We start from the raw sequence: 16,429 nt of genomic DNA, 5'->3' as shown, positions 1-16,429 counted from the left end.
TTACAGGCATAGGATACAGCTATATTTATACTAGTACAAAGCTAGCTAACCTAAGCCTACTTGGATGACTGCAACGTATCCGTTACGGAAACGATGACGTGGTTAATTCCAACAATCACCCCCTAACCACGACGTCCTCGCGTCACAGCTTGGACACCGATCCTTCGCCGCATCTTCGCGAACTTATGTCGTCTTAAAAATTTGGTTAGGATATCTGCAAGCTGGTCATTGGTGCAAACATAGTTGACGTTAATCTTGCTTTCTCCCACGTACTCCCTTAGGTACCGATACCTCGTATCAATGTGCTTCCATCTTCCATGATGACACTGGATTTTTCCACAGAGAGATTGTAGACTTGTCATCAACGTTGAGAACCACTGGCTCCTTACCTGTGAGGACACCAAGTAGTGTTCCTAGGCACACGCCTTGATACACCGCGGTTGCAGCTGCAATATACTCTGCTTCACGAGATGATAATCCGACCTCCTTCTACTTTTGTGATAGACAACTCAGTATGCTTCTGCCCAAGAAATATGCCACGCCCGAGGTACTTTTACGGTCGTCCACATCTCTTGCCATGTCTCTATCACTGTAGCCAAGTAGCTCCACCATCTCCTTCTTCTTCTCTCTCAAATAGACACAATCGAAGTTTGTTGTCCCTTTAATGTACCTGAGTATATTTTCCACCGCTGCCCAATGCTCCGTCGTTGGTGCTTCCATGAAGTGACTCACTATACCAACGGAATAGGCCAAGTCTGGTCTTGTATTCGTGAGATACCTCAGCTTTCGGACCACACTTCTATACTCCGTTGCATCAACCGCGGGTGCTTCACTCTTCTTGCTTAGAACAAGACGAGGCTTCACCGGAACATGACTTGGATTGCAATCTTCCATGCTACAACTTTCAACTATCTTCTTTGCATATGCCTCCTGGTATAGTGTGATCCCCTCCGGCTTTTGTTGTACCTCGATCCCAAGGTAGTAACTCAAGAGCCCTAGATCAGTCATCTTGAATAGCTCCTTCATTTGTAGCTTGAAGTTTGTAATCACCTCTTGATCTGCTCTAGTTATCAGTAGATCATCAACATAGATACCCACTAAGAGACGATCCTTGCCTTCACCTCGCTTGTATATATCATAATCTAGTGGGGCTTTCTCAAATTCAAGAGAAATCAATGTACGGTCAAGCTTAATATTCCATGCCCGAGGAGCTTGTCGTAGCCTGCACAACGCCTTGTGTAGCTTCAATACCTTGTGTTCCTCTCCTTCTTTGATGTACCCTGGTGGCTGCTTCACGTATACTTCTTCCAACTCTCCAGTAAAAAATGTGAAGTTCAAATCCATGTGATGTAGCCTCCAAGATTCCTGAGCCGCGAGAGCTATTAGTAGCCTCACCGAGTCCATCTTTGTAACTGGAGCGAACACTTCTTCGAAGTCCACATCTTGCTCTTGCACGCATGCTTTAGCTACGAGCATTGCTTTATGCTTCACCAAGTTTCTTTCGACATCTTTCTTGACTTTGTACACCCATTTGAGCTCTATGGCATTATGCCGTTGGGAAGATCCATGAGCTCCCACGTATCGTTGTCTCGGATCGAACCCAACTCTTCATCCATAGCACGACGCCAACACTCTTCCATCTTTGCATCTTCAAAATTTTCTGGTTCTTCGATGTCCAAACGTCGTTGCCCTTTACTCTTCATCGTCACTGAATTTATTTGAAACGCTTCCGCTGGAGAGAGATCTAACAAGCTTCGTCCATACGCTATTGGAAAAGAAACACTTGCTTCTGGAATTGCCAAATTCCCGCTTACTGGCGTTTTTGCTTCTTTTACTAGGCTTACAAACCTGCCGCTTGCTGTGCTGCATCGTTGCTGCCAGTCTCCTTTCTCTGGGTTGTTCTCATCATCTGATCCTTCACGTGATGGTGAACTCCTTTCTGCACCTTTTTCTAGGCCAGATGCACCTTGCAAATTTTCTGGGCTTTGCCTCCCTTCTCTCCCCATTTTGGGACGTGGTCGTTTGCTCCTTTGTGAGAAACATACTGCAGACGGACTGCTAGATGGGCCACCAACCGGCCTGTCCGCTGGGTTGCACATGCTAGTCAGTAGAGCTGTACTAGCCTCGTACCTGTCGTGCCTCGTCTCTGCTGCGTGCTCACGCGGGCTGGCTAGTTCGCCGCTCGATGCAATGCACGCAACGCCTGTAGCGTCTGGACTCGCCGCGTCGGATCCGTCGTGACTCGCGATGTCTGCTCGGTCAGCGTATGCGCCACACTCGTCTGGTCCAAGTGCAGCTCGCGACGTGTCTCATTCTTCTGGGGTGACCACTCTACCACACCTCGCGTCGTGTACTTCTGGCGACACGTCTTCGCCGTCTTCTTGCGTGACCACATCATCACGTGTTGTGTCGTGGACTTCTGGCGCCACTTCTTCGCCTACTTCTAACGTGACCACACCGTCACGCCTTCCGTCATGGTCTTCTGGCGCCACGACTTCGCCCGGGTTTACTGGTGTAATCACACTGTCACGCCTTGGGTCATGGTCTTCTGGTGCCACAACTTCGCCTAGTTCTACCGACACGGATGCACTCACTGGACCTGTGTCCAGCTGACCAAGATCATCTGGATCCTTCTCGTCCACTAGCTCGCACATCAGCATCATATCCCCGTTGTCTCCTTTCTCGGCAATGAGCGCACGCTGCTTCGGTGCTTCCTCGCAGTCAGCCTTGAAGTGACCGAGGAGGCCACACTTATGACACCTCACTTTTCTGATGTGAAATTTCCTCCTCAGTGGTGCAGGCGCATCCTCGTCGTCCGAGTCGGCGAAGTTCTTTCACGCCGAGCGCTGCTTCCCTTTTCCCTTCTTCTTGCTGCTGCCCGTGGATCCGCCTTGCTTTTCTTTCGACAGGGCGATCCATTGCACCTTTGTCAGCTTCAGGTGCTCACTCGCCTCCGCGTCGCCGAAACTGAGGCGAATTCTCTCGTCGTGGGCCTTGAACCTTCCGACGAGATCCTTGACCGTGAGATCGTCAGGTTGAGACATTGCTCGATCGACGTGACGATCTGAATGTAGCGTGCCGGCGCGGCGCGCAAAAATCGTCGGACGATCACACCTTATACTAGGGTTGAACCATAGTTGCGTATGCCGTTGACGAGGGTCTTGAGACGGGCGGCAAACTGATCAATCGTCTCACTTTCATCCATCTTTAGGCACTCATAGCTTCTCATCAGGGACTGAAGGTGTGCTTCCTTGACACGGTCATGACCCTGGTGCAGGATCTTGATGGTCTCCCATGCCTCCTTCGCCGAGTTCTTTCCGACGAGGTGTTGCAGCACAACCTTCGGCATGACGGAGTAGATTGCCGTTAACGCTTGACGATCCTTCCGGTACTTTGCCGCGCCCTTCGCGTACTCGGCTCCACCGGGGTCGACGGCTTCCCAGAGCTCGGCTCCCTTCATCGTGACCTCCATGTTCATCACCCATAGTGTGTAGTCCTCTCGATCCAGACGGGGGAATTGCGACGCCCCCATCATCAGCATCGGTGCTCCCGTTGCTGCCGTCACGATCTCCTTGTCTGTGTTCGACATGATCCTTCGACTGCTTTTTGAGAATCACGCTAATACACCAAAGCTCTGATACCAATTGTTGGCACAAACCTGACCTCAACGCTGCAATCCGCCGTGTACTTTCCGGCGAGACGCGCGTACGAGACTAGCTCGAATACTTTCCGAGCTAACCGGTTTTGTCGGAGAGGTAGACGTAGACGTACACGGAAGCTGCAGGTACACACCAAGCAGGCAAGCACCCTGGTGGATGGATTTTCATGTCTAGCTAGCTAGCGTGGATCAAGTCGCCGGAACCCAATATGCAGACTCGCCGAGTTGGCCAAGAGGCTCGTGTCGAGCGTTTGCACTTTATTGATTTTGATCTTCCTAATTACAGGCATAGGATACAACTATATTTATACTAGTACAAAGCCAGCTAACCTAAGCCTACTCGGATGATTGCAATGTATCCGTTACGGACACGACGACGTGGTTAATTCCAACAAAGTGTAGCGATTGTGGTTGCCAGAAAGGTGACTTTGGGTTGATCCACGTACTTGTTTTGTCGGCTTCTGATGAATACTATAACAAAAATAGTTGTATGCATCGCTTGGTGCACAGGCCAGGGGCCGGTTAGCCTCCTTTTTGGAAAAAACATGCACCATGTCTGAAATAATATGGCCAAATTGATGCAATTATGGGGATTGTACTATTGGGGGGAAGTCTTAAATTGTGTGAAACAAATAATACCGTGGGACCATTGTTAGACTGCTGATTAGTTGAAACTCTGCGTGCATATTTTATCATGTGAAATCATCAACCACCTGAATGCGTGCATATTCCACCATCAGGACTGCCATACAGCAACAATTCTTCAAGAGCTTTCGGCTCAATGGGATGCATAGTTAGCTCCTAGGACTCATGGCCACAGGTGATGTTGAGTTGGCGTGATAGTAAGTAATTCCAATGTAGTTCGGGGCTGATGTTGTGGACTTAAATGATGTGCCTTCTCTTTGAACTTTAACTTTAACTTAACATAATCATTATCTACACGGGGGGTGTCACCTGTTTTCATTCCTGTTGTTTGGAAACTGCTTGTTCCACCTAGAACACATATCTTTCTTTTGCTGGTTTCCTATAAGAAGATCATGACCATAGATAACTTGAAAAAAGGAACAAGATCTTGCTCAGTCTGTTATGTATATCTTTGAAGAGCTAGTGTACCTGTTAGTTGAAATAGACTGATATGTGTTTCAGCATCACTCGTTTTTCAAGAGCATGAGCAAAGACTGTTTAATTCGAAAAACACACTCTGCTTGTTTCAGTATTTGCTCTATCTGTTAGGAGTTAGTGCGTTGGCCCCGAGTTTGTAATGTTTTAGTTTGAACCAGCTTTATTAGGCCTCTTTCTTTGTAATGGCTACCCACTGATGATCTAAAAATGTGAATAAGGATGTCCATTCGGACTAAATTCTTGCACAGCTCCTTCCACAAAAGCTCTTGCCAGAAGTTGGGCTATTTTTGGGAAAGTAGTGGGAACTGGGATGTGTTGCTTTAGCCTTTGGAAAATGCTGAGCATATGAAGCTAGCAGATGAGAGCGCCAACTCTGTAAGTTTATTTAACCGCTATTCTGCAAGTCGCTGCAGGTCAAATTAACGCGTTTTATTACCACTGTCATTCAACTCAATACCTGGTGGAAATGCCTGCTAGAATGAAACCAGCATCTGTACTTTCTACGTTTCAGCGTGCCAGTGTGTGCTAAGCTACCAATCGACCAGGGAGTCGAGCCAACTTCTCGATATGCACTTCATCGGTAAGTTACTCGGAAGGGTCAGGCATGATCCATGCACGTTTTGTTAGAATAAATTCAAGGCATATCGTCGATCATCCGAGGATCAAGCAATCACACGAGCATGACACCGAAATTTTTTAACGAGGTTCACCGATATGGCTACATCCCCAGGGCCTGACTACGGGCGCTTCTCCCCGTGACACCGTCACAATACCACACACCGGCCACCCGGGCGCCGGCACACGCCGTCGGCTCCCCTTGCGCGCCTGTGCTATTATGTTGGCATAGGTTACATCATGTGTCTACCCCGCTATATATGAGAGGCCTAGGATACAAGTGTCCTATTAGGACACGACTCCATATCCTATGTAAACACAATACAACTCAGAGTCCAACTGTAATCTACCTTGTACACTATATTCGACACAACTCTAACAAACTCCACCTTGGCGAATATTCTGCACCACCTTGAGTTCGTCCATGCGTCAAACTTCAATGTACATTGGACTTGAGCTTATCCCATGAGCACCGCTGCTACTCCAAAAACTGCATGTGACTCCACCTGCAACTTGTAGTTCCTTCTTTTCTTGACCACAGTCAACACTCGAGCAAAATTAAGTTCCTTGTCTCTCTAGCTTGTGCTTCCAACTTCCAGAGTACCCGTCCAACGCCATCACACACCAATCACTGACCTGCGTGAAAGTGAACAACTCACATATTGGGTGTCACACATAAGAATTACCTGAACTCAACATCACCGCTTCTTTCTTGACTGTCTGTCTGAAATTTGAAGGAATTTCACCGTTGCTTGTTGTCATCCCGAGTCAAATTCACAGTTGTCTCACCACATGTATGACCACCAGAGCCCTGGCCCGTCTCCATGCCCGTGCATACCGCACGCCTCGCCGCTATTACCGCGTCGAGCCTCCACTGTCCTGGTCGAGTCTCAAGGGTCGCGAACCCACACCACTCAACCCCCACTGCAGAGTACCACCGATCATCACCGACCGATGACAAGTTTCACGCTTCCATCAGACCATTGGGCTCCAGTCCAAATTACGTGTCCCTTGCTTTTCCCGCTGAATAGGCTTCAATTATTTGGATCCTTACACCGTAGCCCCTCAATCCAGCTCCACCTTCAACATGACTCCATGGTAGATGATCAGTCCACCCTTGCGTCCCGTCGACTCCAAGCTCTCATGTGCACCGTCTTGAATCAACCCCGCGCCATAGTCTTGTCGAAGCCACACAAGCCGCGGGCCTGCGCCACGTGTTTCCACGCCCAGAAGTCGGCCACCATCAGCATCACGCTCCTATGTCGCCGTCGCCGATCCCGCACCGTCTTCTGTAGCAACCGACTTGCGTCGATCCGTCAGACTGACAAGTCTGACCCAACCGAACTACCTCGACTGCAACCATCTGCAACTTGTCACAGTCCTCATCGTCCATCTGGCTTGACATCCCGCAACGCCTTCAAGCATCCCTGTTGTGCCAACAAATTTTTACCATTGTCTGCCATAACCCAAGGTTTTTAATTATGTCGAACTTCTCCACCTCAAACCTGGTACCCGTTGACTCCATGGTTCTTTGTACAGCCGACCTGTGAAAAAATACCGAGCACTCTTTCCGTGATCCCCAAGTACAGCAAGTATACTAGTTGCAAATCCAACTGGATAGCTTCTGGTCTTCACGTGGAGGAGCTCCCTTGCACAACTTCAGATGCTAGCTTTGCTTGCCCAAGTCATTGCCATCTAATGATGGATGCTTTTCTTTTGAAGTGTGCCTTGATGTTTGCACGTCCGCGTCACGGCCACGAGGAGAACGCCTCTCCTCCACGGACTCGGTCCCTTTTTTTATTTCCAAACAAATCCACGGTATAGCTGCATCTGCTCTTGTGCAGCCAGCGCGAGACGCGCTTCTCGCCAGCTTTGGACTTTGCCCCCTGCTGCAGCCACATGGGCCGACCGCCATGAGCCAACGCCTAGGCTACCACTGCTGCACGCACCAGCCGCCAGCGATCCCACCAGCACGTACGCGCCGCTTGATGCTCGCCCGATCCATCCATCCGATCGATCGCCGCACATCCCCTGCGCGCGTGCCGCTATACGCGCATACGAGCCTTCTGTTGATCCGACGCCCTTTGCAACTCGCCACCACCGACGCATCCATTACGTGACTACTTCTTTATCCTCTAGATCAACCCGAATAACCACCTCGTAACCTAGCTCATGATACCACTTATTAGAATAAATCCAAGGCATACCGTCGATCATCCGAGGATGAAGTAATCACACGAGCATGACACCGAGATTTGGTAACGAGGTTCACCGATATGGCTACATCTCCGGGGCCTGACTACGGGCGCTTCTCCCCGTGACACCGTCACAATACCGCACACCGGCCACCCGGGCGCCGGCACACGCCGCCGGCTCCCCCTTGCACGTCTGTGCTATTATTTTGGCATAGGTTACATCGTGTGTCTACCCCGCTATATATGAGAGGCCTAAGATACAAGTGTCCTACTAGAACACGACTCCATATTCTATGTAAACATAATACAACTCAGAGTCCAACTGTAACCTACCTTGTACACTATATTCGACACAACTCTAACACGTTTCTGCCAGGGCTTGGCAGCAACATGGCAGATCGCCCTCGACGACTCCCTTTAGATGGAATCGGAACAATCGAGGCTATTCAAGGTGCCACCATAGAAGGATTGGTGGAACCAAGTGCGGGACGTTCTTGATGGAACGAAGACCATTATTTTCCAAGATTGAGCTACAGCAGGTGCCGAGTTCCCAATACCTTCCATTTCCATGGGTAGTTTTTATCAGAACCAAACGTATAAGTATGGTGTTTGGCATGTGAGGAGGAGAAGGATATATATGAGAACTATTGATACGGAGATATTTCATTACGCAGTACATCATGGTAATGTAGCTGAGCAGTCACTCTATCTCAAACAAAATATGGCCCAATTTCAATTTTTTATTCATTAGAGAATGTATCAAAATAATTATCAATTAGTCAAAGAATTTCAGCTATTCAGTAATATAAATACAAATACAAATAAATTTATTTATTTTCAGTGGCATTTAAAATATTCAGATCACCCTATTGTAGAAGCGGTTATCAGAGATGGGTCCAAAAGGCCTCCCAGTGAGTAGGCAGCCTGTCATTCGTGGCTGGCAGCATCGTACAAGTGACGGCCACATTATTGACATGCCATTCAGGGGCACATATACTCAGCATGTCCTATTTGTTCCAAAGATTTATTTCTACGCAAGGGGCTTCTACACATTTATAGAAATCACCTTGGCACGTACATTACTAAAACCACCTTCACACATTTATAGAAACCACCTTGGTACGTATTGTTGGGCCTGAGCCCGTGCCCTCGCTCTCTCTAGTTGCACTCACCCTCGCCCTGCACAAACCGAAAGGAGGAAGAAGAAGAACAGGACACAGTGGATCTTCTGGCGCACGAACGCCCGCCGGGGCTACGGCAAATTTTCTTGAGCTCGAACTCAACACCGCACCGCACAATGTACATGGGGAGAGGGTTTTATACGTGCACGCACAGACAAGCCACGTGGCCCTCCCGCTGCTCCCCACAGCATGTGCACCCGACACACACACGCACGCGCTCGACGTGGCCGGATCCTGCGCCTGACGCGGTCACATCCCCCTCCCATGACGCCAACTAACACACACCCGCAAGCACACACGCGCGGACACACGCACACACCCTGCCTCAGACCCAGCACACCTGCATACCCGCGCCAGACGCGTCCAGTGCACGCACGCACACACACTTGACGCGCACGCCGTGGCTTATGTCCCAACAATCACCCCCCAAGCCATGGCCTAGAGGAGTGCTGGCCTGACATAATCGCCGACCTCTGCAACCAGAGTTTGTTCCGCCGTTGCCACCTTTTGCGGCCTCTTGCAGTCGCGCCGGAAGCGACCGCGCTCCCTGCAGTTGTAGCATCGGCTGCGATGCTTCCCTCCAGATCCTGACGCCTTGCTGCCACCGCCATCGCCGTGGTGGTCGAAGCCATCGCCCTGCTATTGCCACCGCGCCACCCGCTGCGCCGCTATGAGTATCAACTGATCCCCTTTGCGTTCGCCGATACTCTAGGTGCGCCATCACGTCCTCTCCTCGAACGCCCGGAGCCGTCTGAGCGCTTCTTTGAACGAAATTGCATCCACATGGCAAAATTGCTCGATTCCGGACACCGTTGCTTATAGGCAATTCTGCACCGAGTCGAGCAACTTCTTCACCAGGACCGTGTCATCGAGCGTCGCTCTGAGCCCGGCGTACCTCGCCGTCATGCCGTGGATCCTCTTGGCGTGCGTGTCCAATTCCTCGAGGTAGCTCATCTGCATGAGCACATCCTCCGACTATACTTGGAGGTAGTCCCACACCTCCCTTGCCGTCATCTTCGTCGCGACCTGTATCAGCACATCCTCCAACGGTGCACCGACCAGCAGCGCCCGTGCCGTCTTGCTTTTCTGGGCATCGATCATCGTGCCAACCGCTGGAGCCACCACGCCCCACAGCCCCTGGGCATCAAGGATTTCCTCCACCTTGATCGCCCAGGGGGTGCAGTTCAACAACGTCAATGGCGGGCCCGGTAGCGACATCGCACCACCACCACTGCCACCGTATGGAGCAAGCGACTTGGCCGCTGGCGATCCCCTCCACAACCATGCTCTAGTACCAAATGCTTGGTTTAAGCACGTGCTTTTGCTCTCCCTAGTTGCACTCACCCTCACCCTGGCACAAACCGAAAGGAGGAAGGTGAAGAACCGGAGCACACGGCACCGTCGCAGCTACGGCAATTTTCTTGAGCTCGAACTCCACACCGCACAACACAATGAACAGCGGGAGAGGGGTTTATACGCACGCGCACAGACGCGCCACTTCGCACTCCAAACGCTCCCACTGACGCGCTTGACACGTCCAGCGCACCCGACACGCACGCACGCGCTCAACGCGGCCAGATCCAGCTCCTGATGCGGTCACACCCCCCAGACGACGCCAATTAACACAAATCCACAAAGATACACGTGCAGACCCACACACACCATGTCGCGGAACCGAGACGGCTACAAACCAGCGTCCGACACGTCTAGTGCACACACGCGCACACACACACTTGACGTGTCCGCCGTGGCTTATGTCCCAACACATATCACACATGTACGGTTAAATACATCGCACATTCATGGTTTTACATCCATCGCATAACAAACACATATAAGAAGATTCATCAGATGACCTTCATAAGCACTAGTAGAAAACAGACCATTTATTCCGGTTCCAAATGCCCTTTAGCCCCGGTTATGGAACTGGGACTAAAGGGTCGGGACTAAAGCCCAAACCCTTTAGTCCAGTTTACTTACGAACCGGGACATTAGGGGCTCCACGTGGCCGCTGCGGGTCACCCAGGCAGAAGGACCTTTAGTCCCGGTTGGTAATACCAACCGGGATCAAAAGGCCTGCACGCGTCAGCAGCTGGCAGGAGCTGGGTTTATTATTATTATTATTATTTTGAAGGGGGTAGGGGGGTTTTGAGGGTTAGTTTAAGGGTTTGATCATCTTGTGTTAGCTAGTTAATAAAGAGAAGTGACCTCTTTTTCTGCGTGCTTGGTCGACGCTAGCTACTATACTTATAGTTAAACTCTTCCCATCTATAGTATGAAAGGACGCCAGCCACAGACCGCTTGATGGCCGTCGATTCAATCAAAATCCGACGCTCAAGATTTTGCCTCATATTTGTGGAAAAAATCAAAGAAAACAACTAGCGTAAATCCCGCGCGTAATACCCTCCCCATAATCCCTCGCGAACCCATCGTCATCCATAATCGCCCGCACCGCCGCCGCCTTGCTCACGGTTCACCTCGCCGTCAGCTCCGCCGCACTCGCATCGTCGCCAGCTCGCGTCGCCACCAGCTCTACTCGCCAAGTCACCAGATCCAATGCTCCGCTGGCCAGCTCCATCCGCCTCGTACATCCACTGCGACGGCCAGCTCGATCCGCCTCCCACCTCCACCTCTCCTGTCAGCTTTCGCCCCCTATTTGTCCTTCCGTCCTCGCCGTCGAGAATCATGGCTACCACATAGTCCTCTCTACCTATGCGTACGCCGGGCAACGGTGCTCCATCCTCGCATTAGCAGTTGGAGCCCCCCATCACGGCTGCGATCCGTGCGTCGACAGACTCCAACATCGATTGAATCTGGTGCACTGGGACTTTCTCCTGCCGGCCATAGAACAGGCACCAGATTGCAAAAAATCCGCCCAATTCATGGCGCCACATCTCCACATCCAAGGTATTTGAACGCCCTGATTTGGGGATCTTTAATTTTTGCAACCAAAATTTCTTTGTAATTCATCCAGCAGACTAGTATTGTTGACAATTTTCCTTTGTTTCAGCTTCCTATATACAGAGCTTCCAACATATATGTACCCACAGTTGCTGGTAATTTTGTTTTGTTTTTATGTTTCAAATTTTCATGCTTCCTTGTACGACTAAAATTGCACCCTCTACAGTTCGTCCCAGCATCATACACTCATGCTTCTCAATTGTGACCAATTTGGAACGGCCGTCTAGAAAAAATGCTCCACTTGTGCTTCCTACATTCTAAAATGTGACCAATTCTGACCAATTTGTCACCCTCATCTCTTAATCTCTTATAATAGGTTCAGATTTGTGTGGTGGCAACACACAGATGCATCTTTGTAATGGCACCAAGCTTACTAATGTCAATGCCATGTGCTGTATAGTTGAGTGTCCATATTTTGTGCTTGCTACATTCTCCTCCATTTTCACCTTCTGGCGATCTAAGTTGACCAGCATATGTATGTGAGCAATCTATTTGTTTTGCTTACTTTGTTATAGTAGTGAACTAAATTATTTCCTTAAGAAATATAGCGTTTGTAGGATGTTTGATTGTTAGAACAGATTGCATCGATCTTCCCGATCAATCCTGAAAAAACTGTGGTGGTCGTTGATGAGTTGTGTTGAGATAGTATTTTTTTTTCATGCTTCCCAGATGGGACTTCCAAACTTTCGCACATACGCATATATTGTCCATAATCTACTTTCATAGTCACCTTTTTTGGTGAATTTCACATGCAGGCAACACAAACATACATTGGCACGTCCTCAACTGTCCTCAGTTTCATCTTTCCAGATTTTGTCAATTGCGAAGTACAAATCTATGGATGCATGTAATTGGGACTACTATATCAAAATAAACTTAGGCTCTGACAACATTATATTTTATTGAAATCATGGTCATATTATGTATTTTCCCAGTTTCAAGATTCTGTGCTTGCACTATATGACGTATATGTTTTCATAACATAAAACTATCGCTTTATGTCTACCTTGCTTCATTGATATGTTACATGTGCTTCTTATGTACAGGTAGGTTGCCTTCAAATCTATGCCTCTTGATTTTGCAAATATCTGAAAGCTTTCACTTTGTTTTCCAGTTCTATGGTTTGTTTTATGATTCGAGTGCATCTCATACATGCCGCGATAGCACCAAGTTATTTCCTCTTGTCAACCAAGCTTCCTGCTTTTGTTTATTTACTGCATTTTTTTGCTAGTGAAATTTTGCTATTACCGTAGGCTTGAACCGTTGTCAACTTAATTTGCTTTGTTTATTAAAATTTGTTTCAACCACTATCTGTGTGGGCTTCCTCGATTATCACCGATGTTCGTATTGGGCTTCCTCTTTTAGTAAATTTTCTTTCTTATAGTAATTTTTCTTTCAAGCAATACATGTTTGTCCTTCCTCCTTTAGTAATAAATCTCTTATGGTAATTTTTGTTTCAAGCACTATATGTGTGTGCTTCCTTGTTTAGCTCTCATGTTACAATTGTGCAGACATTTTACAAAACAGTCGACGGACAAACCAAACATCGACTTATGTTGTATGACTGCCTTGTCAAGAATAGAGAGCTTGCCACATGCGTTTGAGATCAATCAGTTCAGCACACACGCAACGTCGGCTAAGCAGAAGTGCAAAGAGTGTTGTTGTAATGATGTTTCTCTTTTTGCAAAAATTGGTGTATATTTTTTATTCAGTCGGGCGAATTTGTACATGTGCTTAGTGTTTGTTATCATGCTTCGACACTCGGGATTTGATGCTAGTGATATAATCAGGAAGCAAATACCATGAGCCCCTGCATTAATGTTGGTTTACTGTTGAAGTAGATAATGGAGCCAAAAGAAGCACGTTCTATTTACTTGATTACTTATTATTGAAGAAGCATGTAGCGAAAACTAATGAAGCTTCACAAAATTACGTAGGAAGCAAGAAAATTCGTTGTGCACTACCAGCAAATTTACTAGTACCTAGAAAAAAGTTGTATAAAGTTTAAAGAAATTACCATGCATACAAAACATAGGCGTTATCAAACTATCTATGAAGCAAGTAAAATTATAATAAACCAAATAAAAATGCCGACAAAACAAGTCTTGCTGCATTGAAAACAAACATTTGATTTTGAAAATTAAATTGAATCAAATTTCTATCACAATGGAAGCAAATTCTTCTATTCATGGAAACATAGTTCGTTGTGGTGGAAACAAACCATTACATTCCAAATAAAAATTCTCCTACTCGGCTATCCTTGTGGCGAATAAAAATACGAACCAGAAAGCACATACGTATATGGAGAATCAATGGTATGGTATACCACACTTTTTTTTATGCTATACCACGCGTGCTTGACGGAACCAGTTACATGAAGCAAGAATTAGCAGATATCCTCAAGCCCATGTTCTACCCGCGTAAAAATCCACTAGTCCAACTGCGAATAGTCCAATGAATGTGGGAACAGTTATGATGATGCATCGGACGACTACCATGCTTTTCATCGGAGGGCCAACTACTAGTCTGATAGTAGGCCAAACATCTATAGCCTGATGCCTAGTGGTGTCCTGAAAGACCTCGATACGCTAGCTAGTAAGCAAATGAAGGAACCATTAATTACAGAAGATCGTCATGAACATATATATACAGAGAGAAGTGAGACCTCTCTTTCTCCGAGAGATTGGTTGAACAACGTGTTTTCATATATCTATCGGGCGCTACTACATATATACAATATAACATGTCTTCCAATCCCTAACATCTAAAATCGGTTCCAGCTTCCACATGGTATTCCCTGCCTTTAGGTATGACGTGGTCAAGAAAGAATCCCGCCAATTCCTGTTGAATTGTTCGTATGCGATCATGTGGTAGGAGTTCATCCCGCATCTCACACAACTAATTTAAAGAAGGGGGTCAATACATATATTTGAATTTTTTTGTTTAAGTGCTTCATATTGCTTTTCAGAGTAGCCCCGCTTAGAGGCCGTCGAGTTGTATATGAACTCGCAAACATATAGTATCCACAAAAATCATTCCCGGCTTCCTGCCACAAGCACTTCACGAGAAGTAGAGTTCAATCAAACTGGTAATCAAGCATGCTAAAAGGTATTGATTAAACTAGTTAGAATCAATGGGAGATGCGCGGAACTAGCTAGTAATACTTACTTTCGGGTGTGTAAATCGCAGCTCCGCCGGCAGTGCCAGAACAATTACGGTGAACTCTTTCCAAACCCTGTCAGACAAAGACAATAATTACTTGATATTAGGAAATGAACAAAGTTATCGATATGGTGCGATAATGATCGATTGAACTTACTTCTGGAGCATTCCAGTCATGTCCGCATACTTTTGGGGATCTTTTCGTCTCGAGTCTAAGACATATTTCTTTAAGACTCCCATGAACCTCTCAAAGGGGAACATATTGTGTACAAATACAGGGCTCGGAATGTCAATCTCGTCGACTAGATGAATTAGGACATGCATCATGATATTGAAGAAGGATGGTGGGAACACCAGCTCGAAATTGACAAGACATTGAGCCAGATCACACCTTAACCTTGGTACGATTTCTGGATCGATCATCTTCTGAGAGATTGCATTGGGGAATGCACATAGCTTCACAATGGCTAATCGAACGTTTTTCGGTAGAAGCCCCCTCAATGCAACCGGAAATTGTTGCATCATAATCATGTTGCAGTCATGAGACATTACGTTCTAAAAATTTTCTCTTCCATATTTATTATTCCCTTTATATTTGACAATAAGCCAGACGGGACATTCATACTAAGAAGGCATTCAAAGAAGATTTCCTTCTTTTCTTGGTAAGAGCGTATCTTTTTGCCTCAAGTCTAAGACAGTCACTACTCCCCGGTCAAGTTTAATATCTAGCTGAATAAAGTGGAATCTGCGCACGCATGCATAACACATCAATTACATTACTATAACCTCGAGTAAGGGAAACCGAATATGCACAAGACAGTAACACTCACTTGTAGTTGTAAGGAAAGAGTATTTTCGATTCGTTTTGATTTACAAGCAACGATTGTACCAAGTTGTCCTCGGTATCTGTGACTCAGTTTTTAACCTTCCATTCATGTATGATATTTGGGTTAATGAACCCGATGTCATAAATTTGTGTTTTTCTGCATTCGATGATCTTCAACCTGCATAATATAGTGAGGATAAATATATATACATGCAATGAAAGAGCTAAGCTATATATAGAGACTTAATTACAGAAGTAATACTTACAGACAGTAGCAAGTCATGAGTTGTTGGTCGAGGGCCATTTGATTGTATAACTGGAATCGCTCCACAAATTCAACAAGCAACAGCTCAGTTCCAGAGAAGTCGTGCTCCTTTCTAATTCTCAGCATGAAACTATTCTTCTCAGACTCGCTGTAGGTTTTCATGTACCATTCATGCAATCTTCGCATCATCGTTGATAGAGGAGGATGATCAGGTTTGACGAGAGGCATCCCGTACTCGTATCTGAAGGCGTCCGCCTCCATTATTTCAAACTCTACATCATCGCTCAAGAAATCAGCAGGATTGGTACCGGGCACCATCCTCGGATGATTTGCAATGATATCGCTAGACACCTTGAGCGGGGGGCACGTTTGGTTCGCCTGTTCGCCGAGCTAGGGAATTTTTTCCCACTTCTTTGTTCTGCTAACCTTGCATCACTTCTAGTA

The sequence above is a fragment of the Triticum dicoccoides genome, chromosome 4A (assembly GCF_002162155.2).
Source record: "Triticum dicoccoides isolate Atlit2015 ecotype Zavitan chromosome 4A, WEW_v2.0, whole genome shotgun sequence".
Taxonomy (NCBI): Eukaryota; Viridiplantae; Streptophyta; class Magnoliopsida; order Poales; family Poaceae; genus Triticum; species Triticum dicoccoides.
Note: the sequence above shows the minus strand (reverse complement) of the source record.